Here is a 25,360-nt window from a genome sequence, read left to right as displayed (position 1 = left end):
CTGAACCCTACAAAAGTGCTTCAATTTGTGTTGTATGATTCAAAAAGCTGTTTTAGGCAGGTCTGATTATATGAAAACACCGTCAAGCAGCTTTACCTCAGAAGACCTGCCTGAAAAAAATCTAAAACAATTATGTTTATGGGAAAACTGTATAGAAGCAGAATTTTTGTGTTCCTTCAACTCAACACATAAATAGGTTGGCCCTGCTAATTTCTACCTCTAAACTAATGTTGGATAAAAAAACAGAACATAGAAAGGGATTGTGATAATGCCAGAACTGGGGAGCTAAGACTCAAATCATGGTACAGTTTATTATTATTGTGGGCTCAGTGATGACCTCAACCAGGATTTCCTAAATTTCTCGGTTAGTCTAGTCTAAATCTTTAAGTATGTTAAACTACAAAAAAGTCTTGTTACAGTTTGTATTATAGGAAGGAAAGAAATAAAATAATAAACCCATGTTATACAAATGGTATGTGCACCAGACAGACAAGTAAATCATTCAGAATGAATAGAAGGAACTTAGCTTTCAAACATTTCCTACAATGTATTTAACTTCTTTACCTCGCCCTGGGAACCCTCCCAAGTGCTTCACATGGTCTCCCATTGACCTTGGTTTGATCCGTTCTTGTTGCAGGCACTAGACCCAGCACCAAAAGTGGTGCTGTGTTTTTATCGTCACGAGTGGGGTAACACTAAATGGTAGGAATTTTGTGGATTAATGTAGAATTCGGAAGCTTCCATCACAGAAATGTAAGGGAAATGCATTATTTCAGTCAATGTTTGTGGTTTGTTGGGTATTGTGGGTAAGAAAACCTAATGGGATCTACGTAAGGCACACTACCCTGGAAGCCCCCAAGTGTCTAGTTTTACAAATTGGCAGGTTTGCTAGGTTTCCCTTGGTGCCGCCTGAGCCAGGGCCAAAAATCCACAGCTATCCACTTTTAAAAAATCCGGTCAGTTTTGTGTGGGAAAATGTGATCCATGTTGTGTTTTGGGTCGTTTCCTGTTGCCGACACTCGGCCTACCAACACAAGTGAGGTACCATTTTTATCAGAAGACTTAGGGGAAATGCTGGGTGGAAGGAAGTTTGTGGCTGCTGCAGATTCCAAAGCTTTCCATCATAGAAATGAGGAATTTCTTTTTTTAGTCAAAGTTTGAGGTTTGAAAGGGACTCACGAAACAATAACCTGGTGTGAGCCACGCAGGTCAATACACCCTGGAATCCCAAGGTGTCCAGTTTTAAAAAATGTTCATGTTTGCTAGGTTTCCCTAGGTGCTGGCTGAGCAAGGCCCCAAAATCCACAGCTATCCGCTTTGCAAAAAAACAGGTCAGTTTTCAGAGGGAAAATGTGATGCGTCCATGTTGCAGGTTGGGATGTTTCCTTTCACGGGCACTAAGCCTACCCGCTTAAGTGAGACACACATTTTTTTTAGGAGACTTGCTGGGTGGAAGGAAGTTTGTGGGTCCCCACAGATTGCAGACATTTTCATCACAGAAATGTTTTTTTTATTCAAAGTTTGAGGTTTGCAAGGGATTCTGGGTAAAACATCCTGGTCAGAGTCATGCAAGTCACTCCACCGTGGATTCCCCTAGGTGTTTAGTTTTCAAAAAAGTACTGGTTTGCTAGGTTTCCCTAGGTGCCTGTTGAGCTAGTTTCCAAAATCCACAACTACCCGCATTGGAAAAAAGCATCAGTTTTCAGTGGGAAAATGTGCTGCGTCCATGTTGTGTTTTGGCCCATTTCCAGCTGGGGGCACTAGACCTGTCCACACAAGTGAAGTACCATTTTTATGTCTCGCCTGAGCCAGCGCTTTAGCACTGCTCTGGCGAGAGTTTTAGTAAGCCGGGTTTTGGAAGTGCAAACTAGGGCTTTTCAGGCCTCCAGCTACAGTGCATGGGCGCCAGGCGCGCGCACCATTTGTCCGCCTGCGTGATCACTTTCGCGGCCGCTTTGATGTTCTCAGTGAGCTGCACGGCCACTGAGAACATCAAAGCGGCCGAGAAAGTGCACACCATTTGCCAGCCTGCGTGCCTCTCTCCCCTTAGTGCACGCGATGTGCCCCACCCCACACCCTTATCCCACTTCCTGCTTGTTTTTAAGATGGAGACTGTGCGTTTTATGCTTTCATCAATATTTTATTAATAATGTAAATACATATTTGCATCCTTTGCAGTCTTACATGTGAAGTGTGCCCTGCCCTGGGCGCCCTGAGCTCATTTCCTGAGGTCTCATTTCCATTTCTGGCTTGTTATCGGAAGACGTGGCACCATAGAATAGTTGAACATTTGTTATTAGCAATTGGATTTCGCTGCCTTCTAAATGTAAGCCAGTGTCTAAGAAAGAAGACATTTTGAAAAACATCCTCTAAATCATATGCTTGTACGGGTACCTACAAATTCGGAAATATGCAACTAACCACTGCTTGTAAACCCTATATCTTGTGCTCATTTCAGAAATACATAGGATTCCATGATACCCATGTTTCACTCTACATATTTCACCATGTGAATTGGTCTATACTCGGTACACAATGAAAATCAATTGTATGATGCATCTCAGTTTTTGGATCTGGTACCTTAGTTTCTTGGAGAACCTACAAACCATATATAACCCCACAACCAGAAGAGTATAGCATCGGCCATAATGACAAAAAGTTACGGATGAAAACGTTGTCACAAATGACAGTTTTTTTCTTACTTATTTTCAATATTTCTTTATTTCAACAGTTGATTTCTTTGAGATAACTTTGAAGGATCTGCACATATGACCCCTTGCTAAATTTGGAATTGTGTCTATTTTCCAGAAATCAATAGCTTTCCCGTGGGTTTCACACTGGTTTCTAACACAAACTGGAAGTAGGTTGAGAAAATAGGAATATGGGGTTACCTCTTTGAAAAATGCTATAACTGTGGTAAAAAAATTGTTTTTTTAATTCAGCTCTGTATGTTCCTGAAAGCTGGGAAGATGGTGGCTTTAGCACATCAAGCCGTTTGTTGATGAGATTTTTAGGGTAAAAATGCAAATACTTTTATCCATAGCGCTTTTTTCCCTATATTTCCCTCAAAAACTCAAAATGTAGCTATATTTTCCCCCTTTTCTCGGTCCCCTCCAAGGGAATCCACCTGGGTACCTTTAAAATCCACAGGATGTTGGAAAAAAATGATGCAAATTTGGCTTGGATACATTATGTTTTGATTAAGGAGCTGGGGGCTCTGAAACGTGTCAGGCAGAACCGATCGGAATGCAACATGCCGGTTTTCCTCCAAATTAAGAATTTGGATGTATTGAACTGCTGTGAGTGCATCCTTAAATCAGTACAACATGGAGACACACGCACACACACACACACTCACTATATATATATATATATATATATATATATATGTATATTACCTACTGGCGGTCGCCAGTAGGTAGTTATAGTTAGGACCCTGTTTCCATAGGAAATCCGCAACATTCTATTTTGAATAACTTTGGCGCCGGTCGACGAATCCTCGCGAATTTCTCAAAATAGGTGGGGCGCTACGCTCCGCTCCTACCCTGAAAGTCTCGGGGGGATTCGTCAAGCGGGGGCTGAGATAAAAGGGGGGTCCCAAAACGCGTTTTTCCCATGCATTTTTCCATAGGACCTTTAGACAGGGCTACAGCCCGAACGGCTGAACAGAATTACTAGAAATTTGGCAGAGAGGTAGTCCTCAGGTCAAGGAAGTGCCTTTTGTAGGTTTGGTGTAAATCTGTTCAGTAGATTCTGAGACAATAGCCTTTAAATCAATATATATATCTGTGGCAGCTTACGGTGCGCTTACCGTGCGCTTACCGTGCGCTTACCGTACGCGTACGGTGGCGTGCGCGAGCGCGATTCTGATTGGCTGTTACATCTAAGTAAACATTCGAATCGGTCGAAACCAGGAAGCAGCGGCCGCCATTTTCTCTCTCGCACTCTGAGGGGGGGGCTGTAAACAAAGGCAAAAAACATATAAAGGGGCTGTTTAGACAGCACCCATGCACATAGCCATGTTAGTTGAGTCCTCAAAGATCCCCCAAGGCCAAAAACGGTAAATTTTTATTTTTTGAAAATTTCGCCGAATACGCTTACCGTACGCGTACGGTGCGCTTACGCTAAAAATTTTAATTAAAAAAAAAAAAGCACTCTCTGTGCATGGCATATTATTGTCATCACTTACAAATTAAATTTAACAGATTACCTATCACAAGGAAGCGCATAATATGTCCTCCATGTGCGCACGGTGCGTAACGTGGGCACGCGGTGCGCGTAGCGCACTGCGTGCCCACCTTGCGTGTACGGCACTAACTGCGTAAAGTGGGCGCGCGGTGCGCGAAGCGCACCGCGTGCTCACTGTGCGCGCACGGTGCGCGAAGCGCACCGTGCGCGCACGGAACGAACTGCGTTAAGTGGGCGTGCACGCCACGAATGGCGTAAAGTAACTTAGCATTTAAAAAACCGTACAAATTCACTGAAAAAACCATAGGTTTCACACACGTTATAGTTAGGAATTAGCATTTAAAAAACCTTGCAAATTCACTGAAAAAACCATAGGTTTCAGACATGTTATAGTTAGCGGAAATTTTACTGATAAAAAACCAATGAAATTCCCCCGTTATAGTTAGTGCAGGCAACTATAACTCACGCGACCGCAATCTTCTGCTGATGACATATGTGTCTTTATGAAAAAAAAATATTTGTAATATATGTATAGCTAAAAATTTATGGAAGAAGACATGGGCAAATAAGTGTCTAAATACAGTATTAGCATCAGCAGAGGATTGCGGTCGCGTGAGTTATAGTTGCCTGCACTAACTATAACGGGGGAATTTCATTGGTTTTTTATCAGTAAAATTTCCGCTAACTATAACATGTCTGAAACCTATGGTTTTTTCAGTGAATATATATATGTATATATATATATATATATATATATATATATCCTTGAAAAACGGAGTTCCAACTGTGCTCTTAGGTCAGGGAAAAAGACACCACACCATCCAAGTTGCTTCTAGGGGGTTTATTACTTCATAAACCCAACGTGACGCGTTTCACCCTCAACGGGCTTGCTCACACACCGTTATGCTACCGGACCATCGTATACATACGTAATTTGTATAGACATCGACATTGAAAGAGGACTTTTGCAAAGGTTTTTCAGCGCCATTTTGGAACAGTAAATATTTGCACAAATGACAGTACTTTATAGGCGCCATTATACAACAGTAAAACAACTCGTATATTGAGTCCAAACATGTTTTTTGCTCGTTTGCAAAAAGACACTCGTGGACTGTGTCAAGACATGCTATGAAATTTATACATAGACACACGTATACTGTGGAAAATTGACTCATTTGTAGATGGAGAAGACTGTACCTCGCTCCTAGTGAGATAAGGTTTAGAACAGACGTCGTCCCCTTCAATAATACAGTGCCGTGAGATGAGGCTAAATAATTGTGTGCTGGATTGCTCTGTATGTATTAAGAGCCTTTCATATTACAATGTCGTAAATCGCTCCCAGTGAGCTTAGTTCTAGGGCATGGTTACACAATGTTAAATGAGCATTGAAAAAGCCTAAGGGGCACCTCAAGGACTAGATTTACGCAATATGGTAGATTTTATGGTGGATTTTCGCAATTGTTCACTGTGTTTACATCTAATCACGCATGATGGTGTCGTACGTTATATTGGGAGCGAGTATGTGTGTGACCGCTGTCTGTATTGCTCATTACTGGTGCACCCTATTCCCCAGTTTGCTTCCGAGAATGTTAATGATGTACGCGTGGTCGAGACACATGGCTATATTGATCTACAAACCACATGTATGTTAAGGTGTTGGCTTTGACCCTAGTGTCTAAGGTCTAACTGGTGTTAAATGCAACAGCCTGTCATGCCTGCCCTTTTGACTACCTTGCATGTCTGACAACCTAGCATTGTCTCTATAAAGTCCAGGAAAATAATGACATAAACATTCAATTGTTATATGACACGTTGGTCCATTGGTGCATCCTTAACCAAACTAACAATAAATTCAAAAGTGTCCCGATAATCAAATTTAAAATTTAAAAATAGAGTTGGTCTTATCTGTTCACTGGAGAGCAGCTTGGGAAGAGAAGGGTAGGGATCCTGTGTCGCGGGCCCGAGACATAGTCCCTTCCTTTCTTCCTGTAAAAGAGAAACACAGGGTCAGTTGTCACTAACTACAATAGACATTACAAAGACAGTTGCAATACATACTGCGTTCGTTAATTAACCCGTTAGTCATAATTGGGCCTCGATAAACCCTCCCTCATGGGTCACCCTCCTAGAGGTGTTCATTCTGTTCTTAAATGAGATTAGTGACCAAAAGATTACTCTCACATGTTAATCCCCATGCAGGTGTATTGCCATCTCCTCGTCCATGTTGTGGCCATTCGGATATTTAGTCCCCATCCCAATTATGTGACGTGATTCACGTTGTCTTAGTTTTAGAGTACTGTTGCCTCCTCTCTTATTAGGTAGGATTCTTTCTATTGCATAGTATGACAATTTTGGTATAGTCTGAAAAATGTTTGGCCTCGAAATGTCGGGCAATGGGATACTGTTGGTCCTTATTCGTAATTGCCCTCATATGCTCGAGGACCCGTTTCTTAGCCATGTGTGTGGTGCTTCCTACGTAACTAAGTTGACAGGGGCATTCAAGCACATAGACCACGTTGGTGCTGCTGCAAGTGAGGAACTGTTTAATAGGAATCATGCTGTTTGTACTGCTGTTCCAGAACTCCTTGCGTAAGCGGCTATTTCCGCAAGCCTTGCAGTGTCCACAGGGGTAGAAGCCTTGTAGATCAATAGTATTGCTTCTTTCCATGCTAGGTAAGTCACTGTGTACAAGCATGTCTTTTAGGCTACGTCCTTTCCTGTAACTTATTGAGGGATGGGATGGTATCATCTTGCCTATAACTGGATCTCCTTTGAGGAGCTTCCAGTTCTGGGAGATCATTTTTTTGATTTTGTCTGAGTGACCGTTGTATGTGAGAATCAGTCTGGTTTCAATATTCTCATCATTTATGGGTAAATTGGACTCAGGGGAGGATTCAAGGATTGCACCTCTGTCAATCGTTTTGATCCTGTCCATCGCCTTTTTCAGAACCCACATGGGATATCCTCTTTCTCTAAATCTCTGTGTCATGGTTGTTTGTTCTTTTAGGAAACCCTCCTCTGTGCTGCAATTTCTCTTTGCTCGGAGCAGTTCCCCATAGGGGATGCTCCATTTGAGTGTGTTGGGGTGACTGCTCAGAGCATGTAGCAGCGTATTACCTGCTGTAGGTTTACGAAACAAAAAAGTTGTTAGTTTGTTATTCGAAATTTCTACACATGTGTCAAGATATTCTACCCTCCGTTTTTCAAGGATCACCGGGTTACTCCACCGGCGCTGTGCCACCCCTCGGAGGGCTACGCTTTCCGACAGGAGTGCATCTTCATAGAGTATATATATATATATATATATATATATATATATATATATATATATATATATATATATATATATATATATATGGCTTGGTTTAGTCTAACTTCTTGTTATAAAGTAATAGCCTTAGTGATAATAATTACATATATAATATAACATAAACTGACAAACGTTTATAAGAAATAATAATCAAAATCATGAATTATTACCCTGCTAGAGGGCAAGGCTCTGAGATAATTGGTTATAAACCATACAATCTGTAATAGGTCCTTCCTCCCATGATCACCACTGGTGGTTCCTTCCACAACAAAGCCAATGCAACTGTTAATTTAGCTAAGAGTGGACACATTTGTATACATTTCTAGGCCTTATCATTCAAGGCATATTTTGGGATTAATCCCAATACTTAATTAGCTTATGTTCAACTAAATATGTGATTTGTGATTCCAGTTATTTTATCATAAATATTTATTCATAATCCCGACCCTAGTGGACACCTCCAATAATATGTACAAGTGTCCAAACCATATACGGCCTTTCAGACATTCATGAATAGCGTCCATCTTACATCTTACTAGTTTAATGGGACACAGCTATGTAAATATTAAACTGGATGAGTTTCATTTAAGGATTATGTTATAGTCTATTAAACAAATGAGGATTTTTTGACCACTGAGAAACCTTGTACGTTAGCTGGGTGAAAATCCACAAAGTAATAAGGATTGTGTTCCCAAGGGGCAGTCCGTATTTAAATTGTTTGCATATTTTGGTTTGTTTTCTATGAAGCCCATGCTCAGTCAAAAGGGTAAGAGGCAAGCAAAATCAGTCACAATGGTGTCTAATATGTTAAAAAATTATTGCAAAAGAAGTTTCCTTTTGTGCTCATGGTGTATACATTGAAACTGCCTGACATCTCACCCCTCATATAGCTACACATGTAGGTAGTTTCAATTAAAATAGGATTGGGTCTCATCTCTCAAATTTTTTTTTACATCTCTCAAAACAGTTGAGCTAGGGATGAGTAGTACTATTTTTTTCTTAAGTCGCATAGAATGGAAACCTGTCACAGCCTTGTTGGTTGCACACCAGTCCTCAATTCTCTCTCCATCAAGCAGTTATGCAACTTGGCAAACAAACTCAACATATGTTGCAGGTTCACAGAAAAGAAAGCAATAGCATGATGCATTGTGGACTGAGACTCACTGTAGGAGAGTAGGATCTGCACTTATGTTGCCCCCACTTTTTTCAGATGTATACACTGGTTTCTGGCTATAGTCTGGCTAGGTCCCTGCTAATCAGGGCCCCAGTCTCTCTGTTCTCTCTAAATGACTTGGTGTGCATATTAGATGCACTAGTGATTGGATACTGTGGTATCTTATGAGCCCCTAGTATATGGTACCTAGGGCATAGGTACTTCACAGGCCTACCAGGGGCTGCAGCATGTATTATGCCACCCCTGGGAAGCAGACTCAATCTGACACCACAGGCCTGCTACTGCAGCCTAGGTGAGGTAGTGCTAGCACTCCTCACAGAGGTATAGGTTTCTATATCCCACCATACACACACATATAAACCTATCAGCCACCCCTATGGCAGGCCCTATCAATCCTGAGGGCAGGGTGCTTGGTTTACTATGTGAGGGGGTGCCTCTGCATGAGCAGGACCCCTCCGCAGCTGGCAGTGTCTATTCTCTGTGGCTGTTTGTGAATGCGGTTAAACCATATTCTCTTCAGATCTCACGAGGCTCCGTCTGTGAACTTGGCTGGTGCTGCTGCCCTTGAAGGGATTCCTCGGACTCTCATTTCAACTTTCTTGGAACCAATACCGCGCCTCGCGGCCCCCGCTTCGCGGGAGCCGCTCGAGGGACCGGGACTTTGCTGCTGCTATTTGGGGCATTGTTGGAGTGCTGACCCTGCAAGAACCGGCGTATTCAGGACTGCGAGGACCAGGGTGCTGTGCACGAAGCTGATCAGCCGCACCTGGTCCTCTTCCTGACTCCTCCCCCAACACTTTAAACAGGCGGTGTAGCCCCAGCATCGTGGGCTCCGTCTGTGAACTTGGCGGGTGCTGCTGCCCTTGAAGGGATTCCTCGGACTCTCATTTCAACTTTCTTGGAACCAATACCGCGCCTCGCGGCCCCCGCTTCGCGGGCGCCGCTCGAGGGACCGGGACTTTGCTGCTGCTATTTGGGGCATTGTTGGAGTGCTGACCCTGCAAGAACCGGCGTATTCAGGACTGCGAGGACCAGGGTGCTGTGCACGAAGCAGATCAACCGCACCTGGTCCTCTTCCTGACTCCTCCCCCAACACTTTAAGCAGGCGGTGTAGCCCCAGCATCGTGGGCTCCGTCTGTGAACTTGGCTGGTGCTGCTGCCCTTGAAGGGATTCCTCGGACTCTCATTTCAACTTTCTTGGAACCAATACCGCGCCTCGCGGCCCCCGCTTCGCGGGAGCCGCTCGAGGGACCGGGACTTTGCTGCTGCTATTTGGGGCATTGTTGGAGTGCTGACCCTGCAAGAACCGGCGTATTCAGGACTGCGAGGACCAGGGTGCTGTGCACGAAGCAGATCAGCCGCACCTGGTCCTCTTCCTGACTCCTCCCCCAACACTGCTGCCCCTTATTATATGTACGTTTCCCTGCCTACACGCGCTAGCGGGACGCGCGCGGGTCTTAGCACGGGGCTAAGACCGGGCAAAGAGCGGGCCGTTTGAGGCCGTTAGAGAACGGAAGAGACCGGACCGGGCCATCCCCCTAACGCCCTTAACCTTGTGCGAACTGTGTACGTATTACTTCATGTAATTTTATCAGATTATATTATTAGTGTATATTTATGGTTTTAAAAGTGCAACGATACCTGAATACGTACACTTAATCCCTCACCCACTTTCCATTGGTATCTAGAAAACATGGTATTAACGAGAGGGAAAAAATCTAAAGTGAAGGGGGGTGGAGGGAAGTGCCTAGGCCCCATGGATGACTTCATAGCCAAGGCAAATACATTCATTGACCAGAGTATCAGCCTAATAGAAGATAGGGTCTCTCTGGATTTAGCTTTGGCCAAAAGATCATCCATTGGAAACTTAAGGAATGCAAAAACCCCGGAAACTCTTAGTACAGATGGGCGCAGGCCACCTTGCGAGGGTAGGCGTAGCCTGCCAAATAACGTTGATTTATCGGCCTCCCAACTATCTGAGTTCCAGACAAGCTTAGATTTAGAGAAGACACCAGACATGATTCCTCAATTAACACCGGAAGAAGTGAGACAATCAAGAGGGAGGAGAGAGGGTGCCATAAGGAAACGAAAAAACACCTTTAAAAACTCTAGTCTTCGCCAAATTGCTGATCAGTGTAGTGGGGAAGAGATAGAACCTCACAACGCAGAACATCTATCTGATCTAATAGCGATAAATCAGTCTACGCAAGACACCCTAGAATTAACAAACGAAGAAATTCCTAGGCACTCACCTCACAGTAAAACAAGAAATGAGACTGATAATTCACAATTGATTAACAATCTCACGGCCCTCCTAAAATCTTCCCTTGCTCCACTTGAATCAAGACTAATGCGGATAGAGCAACAGCTAGTGAACCTAATAGATGATATAAAACTTAAGCAAGGCCCAGGGGATTGTAGCAAGGAAAGAACTAAGTTGCCCCCTCAAAAGCCAGCAAACAGACAACATAAAGTTTTAGAAAATGTATCAGTAAAAGTAACACCAAAATTACCTCCTTCTAAAGTGCGACATGGCAATAGAGTAGTGGAACCCACCCTAAACCTCGTGACAACTCCGTCCCAGAATAACACCTCGAAAGAAAAAATATCAGCTCCGATAACCCTGGCCCCAAAAAAACTCATGCCTAACAAAAAAATAACGCCGACAAACAAAGCCCCCAAAAAAACCGTGGTGCCCGATAGTAACAGTGGCAACGTAAGGAAGCCTCCTGAACCTAGACTGGCTGTGGATTTGCCCCCAGAAGCAACTCCTTTTGTGGTTGTAATGACAGGCGTCCCTGAAATAGATAACCCAAATACAGAACCTACGTGGTCATTAAAAAATAAAGTTCAATACTGGCTTAATACTAATCGTCCTGTACCAGTAAATTGGACTTGTAGGATTCTGATGGTACGCAGGACCCCATGGGTGGGAAACAGTAGAAAAACTATACCAGGAGATTGCATTTTGATCACATTTGAGGACCCAAGAGTGGTAAACTATATCTGCTCTTGGGAGTTCTCGAATGCAAATGAGGAAATAGGAACTAGGAGACTTTCCTTTTTCTATCCCTCTGGCCTTGTTAAAGGGATCTCAAATTATGCCGTTCGCCCTTGGGAAGCAATAGTTCTACCTCAGGGGAAACAACCTAACCATTGGCAAGTAGCGGGTTCCCGCCACTATGATAACGATGGCCCCTGGCACGCATCGAGACCACAACACTGGAGAGGAGGGTGGGAGGACTGGGGTTCTCGAATGGTATACAGAGATTCACCCCAAAGTGATTTTTGGTCTAGTATTCCGATGACAAATAGGTATAGTGTTCTTGAATCAGTTGATTGACTACCAGACATGATAGAAACAACAACATGCAAACTAAAGTCTAAGGAAAAAACAATCTGTCCAACAACTGAGCTTGTGACCAACTCGGAAATTACAAACCCTAAGACATGTTACCCAGAACCTAAAGAAAAAATGACCTATATAATAAATAAAGCCCCGGTCAATATAGAACTGCAGCATTTACCCATCCTCTTTTGGAACGTAGCGGGCCTCCGCTCCAAGATTAATGATGGGACGGCCGTTGCTTTCCTGGAGTCAGGGAAAATCATATGTCTCCAGGAGACATGGTCTATGACCGAACTCCATCTTCAGGGCTATAAAACATTTTTCACTCCCGCTCAGAGTACTAATGTAGGTAGACCCAAGGGAGGGTTGACCACATACATAGCAAACACAGTTAACTTTTTGAAAGTCTCTGTAGTTGTGTATGAACCAAACTTTCAGCTACTCTCCCTTGTGAAAAATAATAAAGAGACGATCCTATTGCTTAATTTTTACAACAACTTGGAAGAGGATACATTTTTGTCTGTTCTATCTGACATCAAGGAAAGGATAACCCATAAACTAAGGAAGGGAAAAGGGGCAGCTCATCTTCTATGGGGAGGAGACCTGAATCTACACCCATGCCCACATGTAGGGAAAAATCGTTGCGGGATCGTGGACGAAAATGATATTCCCCTGATGCATTTTTTTCATAGCAGGGGGGGAAACGCAATGAATAATGTTTTGACAGACCTGGAACTTGTAATCATCAATGAATCAAGTCCAGGTACAAATTCCCTGCAACCAACATACGTGGGTCGGGGCCATAAAACCACAGTAGATTATATCCTCGCTTCAACAGGATTGTTGCCCCGAGTCAGGCTGTTTGAGGTGTTGACAAACGATTTAAGTGATCATTCTGCCCTTAGGATGGAATGTCATGTAACCGATTGTCAATTTCCAACCGCTGTTATAGCGAAGACCCTCGCACAAAATAATCTTGAGATGGGAAGGCAAAATGGCTATACATTAAAATGGGGAAAAGTGGATCCGGACGAATTTACAGGCAAATTGGTCAACGAGGCATATGAAAATATAATCAAGTGTTTGGATTTAGGAGTAACAGATGTAGAAGTCCTAAATAATTTTGCACAAATTATAGAGAAAATTAAGGAACTTCTCACAGTAACTTTACACAACTCAAATCCAACTACTAAAGGATGGTTTAACCATAGCTGTACTATGGCCTTAACTAAATTAAAGGAGGCGTTAAACAAAACCGATAGAGATCAGGTTCAGATCCAATTCTTGAGACATCAATATCGACGGGCTCGCAAGCAAAGAACCAAAGACTTAAAAGAGAAACTTTGGAATGATTTACATTCAAGCGCCGTTTCTAACAATAGCGCTGCCTTCTGGAGAACTGTTAAAACTCCTTATCTACAAGATAAAGACGGCCCAAAGATAGAAGTCGCAATTGAGGAAGATATCTGGGTGTCTCATTTTTCCAATATTTTTAATAATACAGCTACACCGACAGGGGCACAATTGCTACTTCCTACAGTTGTATACCCAATCTCCCTGTACATTGATATTTCCGAAGTTATAGAGGCCTTGGTAGCGAGCAAAAGTGGGAAAGCCCCAGGCCCAGATGGGGTCCCAGTGGATCTTTTTAAATTTAATTTAGATCTCTGGTCCCCCATCCTTACGAGAGTATGCATTGCATCAGTGAAACTGGGCCTGCTAAAATCTTGGACGAAATCGATTATGGTCCCTATCTTTAAAAAGGGAGACCGTCAAGATGTGAAATGTTACCGTCCGATTTCCCTATTAGACTCCTTGGGAAAGGTTGTTGGCAGAGTCGTGCTTGAGCGACTCCAGAACTGGGCCGAAGAGAAAGATATTGTCTCAGATCTTCAATTCGGTTTTCGGGAGGGCTTTGGAACTGTGGAGCAGGCTCTTAATCTTAGCATGATAGTGGCCAAATATCTTCAAGCAAAGAATGACACAGTCTACATGGTTTATGTGGACTTGTCCGCTGCGTTCGACTGCGTCTCGCACGCAAAACTTTGGACGATTTTGGCCCACATGGGAGTGGATTCCCCCATTCTAGACTTTCTAAGAGAACTGTACTCAAATGCAACAGCAAGGGTTCGCTTTGGCACAAGAGGGGAGCTGACAGCACCTTTTGCAGTAGAGCGTGGAGTCAGGCAGGGATGTGTCCTGGCTCCCTTCCTCTTCTCTCTATACACAAATGGATTAGAGGAGGCGATGTTGAGGGGGGCGCAGGACCTACCACGAGTAAAACAACGCCTGACTCCCGCCCTGCTCTACGCAGACGATGCTGTCATTTTGGCACGCACACCACGAGAACTGCAAAACTCCCTGAACAGATATGTCAATTTTATGGGTGGGCTGGATCTACAAGTAAATGTAAAAAAAACGTTTGTTATGGTAACAGGTAGCGGGAAAAAACGTTTAAAGAACATTTTCCTTAATGACCAAAAATTGGAGATAACCACTCAATACTGCTACCTGGGTATCATGATTGATGAAAAACTCAATTGGAGACCAGCAGTAGAGGCCAGATGTCATCTTTTCAAAAGAGCAATAATTTCCTTGATGAGTTTTTCTCAGAGATTGGGGAAAAGGCCCCCAGTGGAACTATTAAGAATATATATAGCCAAATGCCAGGCCATTGCACTATATGGGGCGGGGCTCTGGGGACATGTAGACGTTAGTGCCCTACAGGTGATCGAAAACACCTTTCTTAGTTTCCTGTTAGCAACACCACGTAGCACCTCGATCTACGCCTCCCATCTAGAACTCGGAATCCCTTATTTAGAGGACCTATTAAAGATCCAACCATTATTGCTTTGGCGGCGCATATGGACCTCTGAAAAAAATAGCATAACTCAGGAAGTTGTTGCAGATTCAATGATCCTTGACCAATCATCAAAAATCAAATGGCTTCGATACATTAGAAATTTCTTCAAAGATCTTGGATTGGAGAAATATTATCTCGAACCCAAAAATGTTATCGAGGTATCAAAACGATCATTGAACCAACTGGCCCTGACACATTTAGAATCACTAAGGCTGGCATCTGAGTGGTCAAAACCCTCGGTTCTACATGCCAATACGATCCAGTTGACGTTCCTAATCCAGCCCTATTTTACATTACAGATTAGCACCTATGACAGAATGCTATTAACAAGATTCAGACTAGAGCTTTTTCACAGATTAGTAGCATTCCCTGATAGAAAAAAGTGGGATTTAACTCTCTCTACCTGTCCCTGTGATGAAAAATCAATACAGTCAAATTTACACACAATATTGTTCTGTAAATTCCATCACCCACACAGGAGGGTTTGGCTACTTCCTTTATTAAAGCAGTGGGGATTTAGACAATGTCGTCCAGCCATGTTACGCCTTCAACTGCTAGAATCTGAACTGGTCTGTTATTGTGTTCTCAATTTTCTAAAATGTATTGTAAAACACAGGAAAAATCTGTAAGACAAAAACATAAGAATTGCTTTCTGTACAAAACCCGACTTTGGATTTGTGTAACTATTTTCCCATGATTATCATTTTTATTGTATATTTGTATATCTTTGTGTGTGAAATGTACCTTTTATGGTTTTACAATTTGTAAAAACCGAATAAAGAAGTTTATATATATATTCTCTTAAGTGCATTATAACCCAACGGTAAATGCTAACTTTGGAATGACTGCATCAAACCAGGTCGTGTTTGGTGTCAAACAACTTGGAATCATACCCCCACACCAGTAACTGGTGTGGGAGTATGATCCCACCCTTCTAGAGGGGACGACATGTACCTACTGTGGTAACACGGTGGAAATCTGAAATAGCCTTGGCATCACAAAATGGATGCCACCAGCACAGGGCTGCCCTCCTGCTGCTGACTGAAACTCGCAGTGGAGGAGAACCAACAATAGGCATCCTGTCACAGGGAGGTGTCACCACCTTCCAGACAGGATTTAGTGTATTGGAGCTGGGTGGGTGCACTTCTAGAGTGCTTTGAAGTCCTGCACTGGGGGAGCAGTAGGCTCCTCTGTGCATATGCCAGCTCAGATCGGTTCAGGGGCTACCTGTCCCTGCTCTGGCACAAAACTGGACAAAGGGAAGTGGGTGTAACCACCCCCTACCCTGACCCTCCCAGAGGAGTGGTCATAGACCTAGTCCCTCCCCTATCTTCAGTATAAGATAGCAAACTTTGCCATTGCAAAGCAGATAACCCTGGACGACGCGCTACAAAGAAGAATCCTGGCCCTTTGACGTTCCACTATCTTTGGAAGACAGAAGAATCTCCCTTGGAGTCAAGGAGTGACTCCCCTGCTTGGCAGGCAGCAAAAACCTTAATCAACGGTCGCAAACCTTCCCGCTTCCGCTGGAGTTCGAAGTCCCTGCAGCCCTGGAAGTGGATTTCCTGACTTCTCGACGGCTATTGGGAGTCCCCAGCAGAGCTGAGGCGAGTGGACCCCACGAGTGACGAGGAACAGCAATACCCAGGTAACGTGCACTATTGTCGAGTGCAACCCCTTCACGAAATTCTACGAACTTGTGCATTGGACCAGTTGTGGCCCAAGCCTCCAGCAGTTTTTGCAGTGAAAATCAGAGGCCTACCCCATCCCGAGTGACCGTGGGCTCCTGTGAAGCATTTCCTCAAGAGGCGTCTTCGCGATCCCTTGCCCGTTGGTCTGTGGGTCCCCCGAAGACTTTCTTATTGACTCAAAGGGCTCCCCTGGTTGCTCCAGGCCTAACCTCACTACAAATATTGAAAAAAAGATTACAGCAGAAGCTTTGCACAAGCGTGCACGTCTTGTGATTGTCCGCCACCTCTACGGATTCTTCTGATTGTCTTGGCTTGTTAAGAAGTTAGATTTCGGAGGCTGCCTCTCTCTCGCTTACAGCACCACACAACATCAATGCAGCACCATTTCACCGGCTGACGTATTGTCAGAGCTGTTCCCTCCGGTTTGTGGTCCGTGCTACAAAGACCCAATAGTGATCACCCTATAAGAGAAGCTGTGCTCTCGCAACAAAAATAACTATGCTTTGTTAAGGGTGCCTGTGAACGTGTATTTCCCTGATCCTTTTGTCACATTGCTGCTCTGTGTTTAAACTGTTGTTTTATCATAAATGTAATAAACTGACGCAAGAGCTACAAATAAAGCAACTTTCCTCCCGAACCGAGGCCACTGCCTCGTCAGGCAAGCCATGCGCAGGTGCAAATGGCTCAAATCACTTCAGCCCCGGAATTTCCATTATCTGGGGGCTTTGATTACCACCCCTACATGGCACACGGTAGTGCCACTTTTTGCAGCGACTCCGGGCGGCATGAGCATCAGCTCGAGGAGTGGCTGCATGGCACTTATTAATGGCTCCCCACTCTACCCGTTGGTGATAGGATGGGGTGGTATCTGTAAACATCACAGACCCCACCTCACCCTATGAAGAGTGGTGAAAGGGTGGGATTCCCTTATCTCCCAACCTCCGAAAGCCTCACCGGGCCACCGTCACCCATCGTTACTAGGCTGCTGAAACAATAGGTAGGCAGGCGGCAGTGGTGAAATGTTGCTTCCTCAGAGACAGAGCTGTACCTGGGGGCTGGTGACAAAATGTGTTTACCTTTAGAATCCGCTGTTGTGGCATCCTTGGCAATTATTCATTACTAGCCGATGCTGGTTCACACAGGGAGGGAGCTCACAAGTGTTCGAGTGCCAGTGGCTGCAATCACACCTTTCATGTTTGAATTAGCTGTCAGTTTTGTCTGCAAGTCACCCTTTATTCGGCTAGGATGCCAGAGGGGTGTTGGGAGGGGTCGCTTCTTTTCACACATTTTAAGGTATTCATAGAGGAGAGCAACATTTCACACGTGTTTTTAGGCGCAGGCTCAACGTTGTGTGAGTCTGGGCAAATCATTTAATCTCCTTGTGCCTAAAAAACACAAAAAGGAATGTGTCCTTGTGTAATGTAACTGGTGCTCATTCATGTAAAGTGCTCCAATACCTTCGAGGAGAGTTTGCGCTATATAAAACTAAAGAAAACAAGCACTGGCATAGCCAATAGGTCTCGCTTTTGGGACCTTATAAGTGTTTAGCCATGCAACGGTTGATGTTGTTCCACCAAGGATATTGTGCTGCATAACTAAATACTTATAAGGTCCCAAAAGCGAGACCTATTGGCTATGCCAATGCTTGTTTTGGTATATGGTCTGGTACGCCCCTAGGGCTCCAGCCATATTTGTGCTTAACTTATTGTGAAACGTTGATATTTGGATGTGTTCCTGGCTTCTAATCTCATAAAGAGATTAGTAGAGTGTGTCTAGAAATAAATACATATATATTTGATATATATACCTGTGTGGTGTCCTTTTATTTGGTAATTCCAGAGATTATAAGGTAAAACAAACTGCTTTACATTCCTCAGAGATTTAGCCTGAAGGCTGCTCTCCACAGCTACCACTAGGATAGCTTTCTTTAAAAGGTTGTCTTAAACATATCTACCATAAGAGTCGAATTGGACTGGTGCAAGGTGGCCACTATAACTAGTACTTCTCACACTCACCATTTCTCAGTTGCATCATAGGCCACACATACTGTCTCTATACAAAAACTATACTTTGAAACATCCAGAAGATTCAGTAAGACCATCTTTTTAACTCAGGACTACTCCTGACAATCATAAAAAGTGATACCTTATCATATCACCAGAGGAATTCTTGATTAATTGGTCTATGCTATATTCCTGGAACTCTTCTTGGGTTGACCAAAGTCCCCACCAGGTATCAGCCACAATGAAATTTCCTTTCAATTGAAAATTTCTGATTTTGCCCAATGTACCTTAAACCTTTCAGTAGGGAGAGACTCAACCACCATCTGAATTATTGCAGGGAACAACACATGGAGATGAACCACTGTAAGTAAGACTTCACTTGCATATAATGCCACCAACGTGGCTACATAGTCCACATAATAGCCCAGTGCCCATGATTTTGCTTGCCTCTTACTGACAGTAGTTCTACACTTTGACAAATAATGTAGATGTAACTGAGCACCTCTCTCTCATATTACTGCTCAATATGATGTTCACCAACATTTACATACTGTCGCCTCCAAGTAGTTTTATGAGCTCATATTTGGGTCTGAATTGAGGACACAGGTTTACCATCTCGGATGCTTTCAGTGTAGAATGTCAGCTGCTTTGGTAACATGGTATATATACAAATTCTGAGTGAACTCAGTGCCCAATCCATTGCCACCCTGGCTGTGCCACTTGCCATGTCTTTTAGAATGATAGGGAATCTTGCCCTGTAATGTCACCATACAAGCCCCCATCCAACTTTTTTAGGTCACATGGGGCCAGCATCTGGTCCATGTATCCTTTGTTCTTGTGTGTGTAGGTAGCACAGAGTGCCCAATAGTAGTTGGTTCAGAGTTCAGAATGGGAGAACACCCTCTCTTCCTCTAATCCTCAGTTATAGGAAGTTACAGATTTGTCACCTTCCATAATTTATCTCTGACTTAACATGCCATCGCCTCGAGAGACAAGGTAAGTTGTCTCCCTGAGGTCAGTTGCCCCTAATGTAACATAATCTGCGGACTGACTGTCTCAGAAATGAAGATCTGCATCCCCTTGTCTGGAGTCGGCACTGGGTTAGGCCACCGGGCAGATGAGCATCGACATTACAAACCACCAGTTGATGTATTAGCCCCTCAATTGAAGGCTCAGTTTGGCAGCTCTTACTCGTCTCCGAGAGAGTGAAACCCTTATATTATTTGCTTCTGGATCCAACTTACCAGACTCTCATCGTTATGGTGGCAATCACCAGCAACTAACAACTCACATAACAAGCATTTGCAATGCGATAGGTCTTGCATTTACGAGAGTTTAAGCTATTGTCATTTTGAATGGCAATAGCTCAAACTCTTGTAAATGCAAGACCTATTTCACTTCAAAGAAGTGGCCGCCATTGTCTGGGGCTGCTTGAAAGTGAAAGCGCGCATGGCGAGGAAAGGACGTCATGCCTGCAGTAGGAGAAACTCATTAAAGAAAATAGTGCTTACAGACTAAATAAGACATACGTGTTGCAACAGAAGTAAAAGGGCCAGTCGCCATGGGAGGCTACAAATGCAGACAAGGCTGTAGCAAGGAGGGACCAACAACCCTGTTAACAACTCGGAAGCCAGCATTTACAAAGGAACAATGACACAAGCCAATAAAAAATATAGGCGGAGAGTGGGCGGGGCTTTAAAGCCATAGTCCACTACTGCATGCCTTGCAGCAGCGCATGGGCTGCCCAGGCTGGACCTAAAAACGCACACAGGGGAAAGAAGGCGGAAGAGAAAAATGGAAAAAAACGTGATAAAAATAGATGGCGGTTACCTGCAAGAGTGAGATAAAGGTGTAAGGAGTGTCTATGGTGTATTAAAGAGGTATGAGGTGGAATCAAGACTACGTAGCGTTAGTATCCGGCACACCAACATTCAATCTCACCAGCAGCATGCTTGCGAGTAAAACTTTGGGCGCCGGCACTTGTTCTTTTACAAATTAAGTATTGACTGTGTTGGCTGCCCACACTCACTCTCCCAACAACCCACACTTGCAAGTTCCAATCCTGAATTGGAATCTGAGGCCCAAAAACTGTTGCTGTAAATTTGTGACCCACATATTGACCATTTTAAATATGCACCCACATTTCACAAGACGAGGACCTATGTTTATATTCACATGCACTCTATAGTTGATCATGAGTTTACACATGACCACACACACGTCTAGGCACTGCAAATGCCTAGGTATGCCATGATGTGGTATTCCACTCTCCCAATGGCCAACACAAACAAACACACCTCATTAATGACTAAGCATGCAATCAGATGTAACTTTCGTCATCAAAGTAAAGTGCAGCTTTCACTGCAAAGAAAACAAGCATCGCGGCACCGATGCATTACTTTTAATGTTAAAAGTAAAGCACGGGTGCCGCGATTATAGCAAAAGTAAAGTAATAGATGTTTTTTTTCTATTTCTTTACTTTTGGTATAATCGCTGCACCCGCGCATTACTGATAACATCAATAGTAAAGCGCGGGTGCCGCGATTATACCAAAAGTAAAGAAAACAAGCGGCACTGAAAGCGATCACGTCGCGATCGCTATTGTCAACAACTAGTGGTGCGCACGCACCACAGAGGTGCGGGGGAGGGAGCGCGACAGCAAGGTGAACGCGCGCTGCTGTGCGTGCTAGCCACTGTCGGGAATGGGTGTAGCAAAGGCGGGACATGCGCCCTCCTTTGCCCAATCGCGTGCCTTTTTTTGTAAAAAAAAACACGCGAAAGCAAATGCCTGACGGCGAAAGCTGATCACACGCTCAAGCGTGTGGTCAGCTTTCAGACCCCAATACAAAAGGGCTCTCGCTGCGCGAGCAGTGTTACGCACTGCAACGCAGGCGCGAGCCCGAAAAAGTACTTTATTGTGTGGGCAGTAAAAACCAGTCCAGAAGAGAAATTACTGCAGCTGAAAACTCACTCAGGCCACAATCCTTATCTATCATGCTATCCTCTAGATAGGGACCCTACATCTTGGACCTCCGGATGTCTCTGTTCCTCAAATGAAATCATGGCAACTAGGTGAGCAGCACCACTGTCAGTCTCGGCGTGTTTGTAGTAGTGTGACAATATCCCCCGCTGCCCCTGCAGTGCGGGGGAGCACTCGAGCTCCAGGGGGCCCCCTCCGGCAATATGCACAGGTTGTGGGCCCATGGACTTAGAGCTCCTGACTGGGTCCAGAGCGGGGGGGCCTCTGTGTACTTTGCATGGGGGGCCCTCAAGTTTCGTTACTAAACTGCATGTTTTGTATGTTCATACAGGATCAGAGGACAAAATGCAGGATATATAGTCCAGTGCTGTAAACCTACCAGAGTTGTAATTGGTGGTGTCAGCTGCTAATCGCACCCTAATTAAAAAAATCATTTAAGAAAAAACTAGGAAACCCTTTCGATGAACCTTGCCATTGGCTAGAAAACCTAGATAGAAGATTATGAATAGACAATGGGTGTTGCAGTCTCATCACAGGGACGCAGACCACACGTTCTTCTTTTACTGACATAAAGCTGATTATGTTTCAATTTATAAGATAGGGCTTTGATTGGTATATACATTAATTTCTCTTATGATACATCCGACCATGGGGCACTAGTATTAGATTACTTAGATGTTAAAATAATGCTCCAAGGTGGATAGGAAGTTCTTTCAGCTGTCATATTTTGTTGTCTTGATAACAACTTCCCACCTTTAACAGAGGACTGGGATGTCTTTCAGGCAAGCTTAAAAGAAACCATAATTGGGGTAGTCATAGAAATAAAGCCCCTAGAAAGGGAATCGGATAAAGAAACTGGCTAAAAAGAAGGCTCTAAATTTAGTAGAATCCCAATGTCAGCCAAGTGTAATGAAGTTAGAGGTTAACGAGTATGAATAAAATATTCAGGTTTGTGAATAGCTTCAAGTAAGAGAAAAGACTCACAAATATAAACCATTGTTTAATAAAATAGTTCACTAATGACAATGATTTAGGCAGATGTTTCAGGAATGCTATCACAATCTCTTTGAATAAGAGACTGTGCCAGACATTCAGTATAATCAAGGTTTTAAAACTCTTTATTTGTAACAGCTCTGTTAGAGAATATGGCCAGTGGAAGTGGAAACATCAGAAATAGCCTAGTGGTACTGGTAAGGCTTACTGTACCATAGGGAATCAAGCTGGACCTCACTGATAAGACTCAATAAGGCTAGCATTCTAGGGTTACTTTTGTGGCCCCTTTGGGGAGTGTGTGCCATGACTGTCCCTTTTGGGGTTGGGCAACAGACTGAGTTGAATGTATATCGTTCTTGTCTTTAAAGGCACTTTGGCGAAAACACAGTTGACTAAAATGTATAGGAATTTGTTTCATGGCAACTTTTTATGTCTTCTAGAATATTCAGAGTAACTATGTACATTTGTCACTTAATCATCCTCTGTTCATGACTGTCCAGTCTGTTGATGCTGCACCAAGGTCTCCTGTTGGAGCTACATTCTGGAAGATGAAATGGTACCTACTATGGGTGTCTCTACAATGCTCTTTGCAATATATGGGTGCCAGGGGATTCACAATTGTTTCTTGGCAACATTCAGTTAATTGCAAACCTTGAATCTATAGACCTCTAATAAACATCTAATATACATTATTAGATTAAGTTTCCTAACACTAGTTGAGGTTTTACTTGTGTTTAGCTATCATGTCCACTTAATGAAAAATGACTGTTCCCTGAAAGAAGCCCTTTTACATTCTATGGTGAAGAGTCATTCGAAGAGGTGCACAGTCCCTTAAAATTGGCATGTTCCAAGTGAGCCATTATAACGAAGCACTGAAATGAGAATTTTGAATGGTGTCTTTTCAATAGAGATGTTAAAAGTGAGGCATATGAGTCAAGATGTTCAAAATAAAATGGAGACATTAAAATATAGACACTCCAAGGGGGACAACAGAACGGTAGTAATAGAAAAGAGAAATTAGAAAGGGGCATTTGAAAATAAAGCCCAGGATAAAGCACTAAAATGGAGGAAGAATACTGGGGGGCAGATTTACAAGGAACTGATGCATCTGCATAGATGCGTCAGTTTCCTTGCGCCAGTGCCAAATGTCATTGCGCCATCAAGGATGCGCTGTATTTACAATACAGTGCTCCTTGGCGCAAGGATTAACAGATGTGTTATAAATACTGACACATTTGTTGGCACAAAAGTGATGCATTGCTGTTGTTGCTCATGAAAGTGACGCAACTCCAGCAATGTGCCACAACAGATAGGTTAGTCCCATACAAAAAGCCCTGCGTCATTCCTTATGCCAGGTCTGAGCAGTCGAAGGGATTTTGACACAGTGAAGGCGTAGAGTGATGCAGTGAAATGTTTTTTTTTTTTAAATATTTTTTATTTGGAGATAGCTCATAAATTAATAGTACATAAGTAGGACAAAGGAAGAAATTCATTAATAACAATAACGGCATATCTACACAATTACGACCAATGTTTAAAAACCATACACAGTACAAAAACCTGAAAGGTTTATAAAGTGCGATAATTCACATCATTTATTATACCGTCTAATTTAACAATATTTTAAAAGTATATCCAATCTGAGAGCATAACAACCCACCATTGTGTTTTAACACAAATTTTCCCATAGGGCTTTAAACTTCTTATAGGAGCCCACTCTTAAAGCGTACTTTCTTTCGTGCTCTTTAATCCTGCTTAATTTACTAAATAGCTGTGTGGAAGTGGGAATGTAATTCGATCTCCACGTTTGTAGGATCAGCGATCGTGCAGCTAGAACCAGGATAAATATCTGTGTTTTCTGTTGCGTGAGTGCTGTAAACCCTGTGGAATATCCTAAAACCATTGTCTGGGTATCTGGTGTCTGGGGGATTTTCAGATTGTCATGACAGTATCTGTTGATGCTCTCCCAGAATCCATCTAGTTTTGGACATCCACAGATGATATGGGACCAGTTCCCCCCTCCTTGTAAATTGCATCGGAAGCAGTTTGATGAGATCTGGGGATTGATTTTGTGCAGGAAATAAGGAGTGCGGTACAGCAGCCACTTAGAATTAAACTGCATCCGCTTAAAGTTAGCCGCTTTCAGCAGGGAACTATTGAATTTATCAATCTGATTCCAGTCCATACTGGAAATATGCAGTGTTTTCCTGATTTACCCATTTTTTTTGTACTTTCTTATACAATGTATCTGCCCCTCGGGTCCGGAACAGGGAGACCCAGCCGCTTATTGACATGCGGTGTGTATGGTTTACTAGTTGCCCTACGAGATCGCTGGCGTCACAGATATGCATAGGGGTAAGGTCCGACAGAAAGCCTTTAACCCTAACAAATGACCATTGCATAATAATTTTACTATGTTTAAGTATTGGTTCTATTTCAGACCAGGTCTTCCAGCCTCCCAACAAAAAATCTCCTATTTTACTAAAGCCCTGGTTTTTCCAGTTGGACATAATTTCTGGTTCTAATAATAAATCTTGCCCTATGCAGATGTCCGAGAGGAGGGTTTCTCCATTTAGAGTGGGGATCGAATAATATCTATATAGCTGTTTTTTCCGTTTAATGCATGAAATCTTGGATTAGATATTCCTTATAAATTAAGTCTAAAAATAAGTTATCGTACCTATTGATGTTTAAAACCTTCGTAGTGCTGTGTGTGGTGTGTGCAAAATTAGCATAGTAGTACTCTTTCAAATTGAATTGAATTGAGAAGCATTTATAGAGCGCCTGGTTACCCATGGGCATCCCCGCG

At 43.3% G+C, this 25,360-nt stretch overlaps 1 protein-coding gene across 2 annotated transcripts in view; it reads left to right on the top strand.

The window, feature by feature from the left end:
• GRAP (GRB2 related adaptor protein) overlaps positions 1-25,360 on the top strand; it is a 720,202-nt gene that overhangs the window by 360,202 nt on the left and 334,640 nt on the right. The window lies entirely within an intron of this gene.

Source organism: Triturus cristatus, chromosome 10 (assembly GCF_964204655.1).
Source record: "Triturus cristatus chromosome 10, aTriCri1.1, whole genome shotgun sequence".
NCBI lineage: Eukaryota > Metazoa > Chordata > Amphibia > Caudata > Salamandridae > Triturus > Triturus cristatus.
The sequence above is the reverse complement of the archived record's forward strand: the minus strand, read 5'-3'. Positions and strand labels throughout refer to the sequence as shown.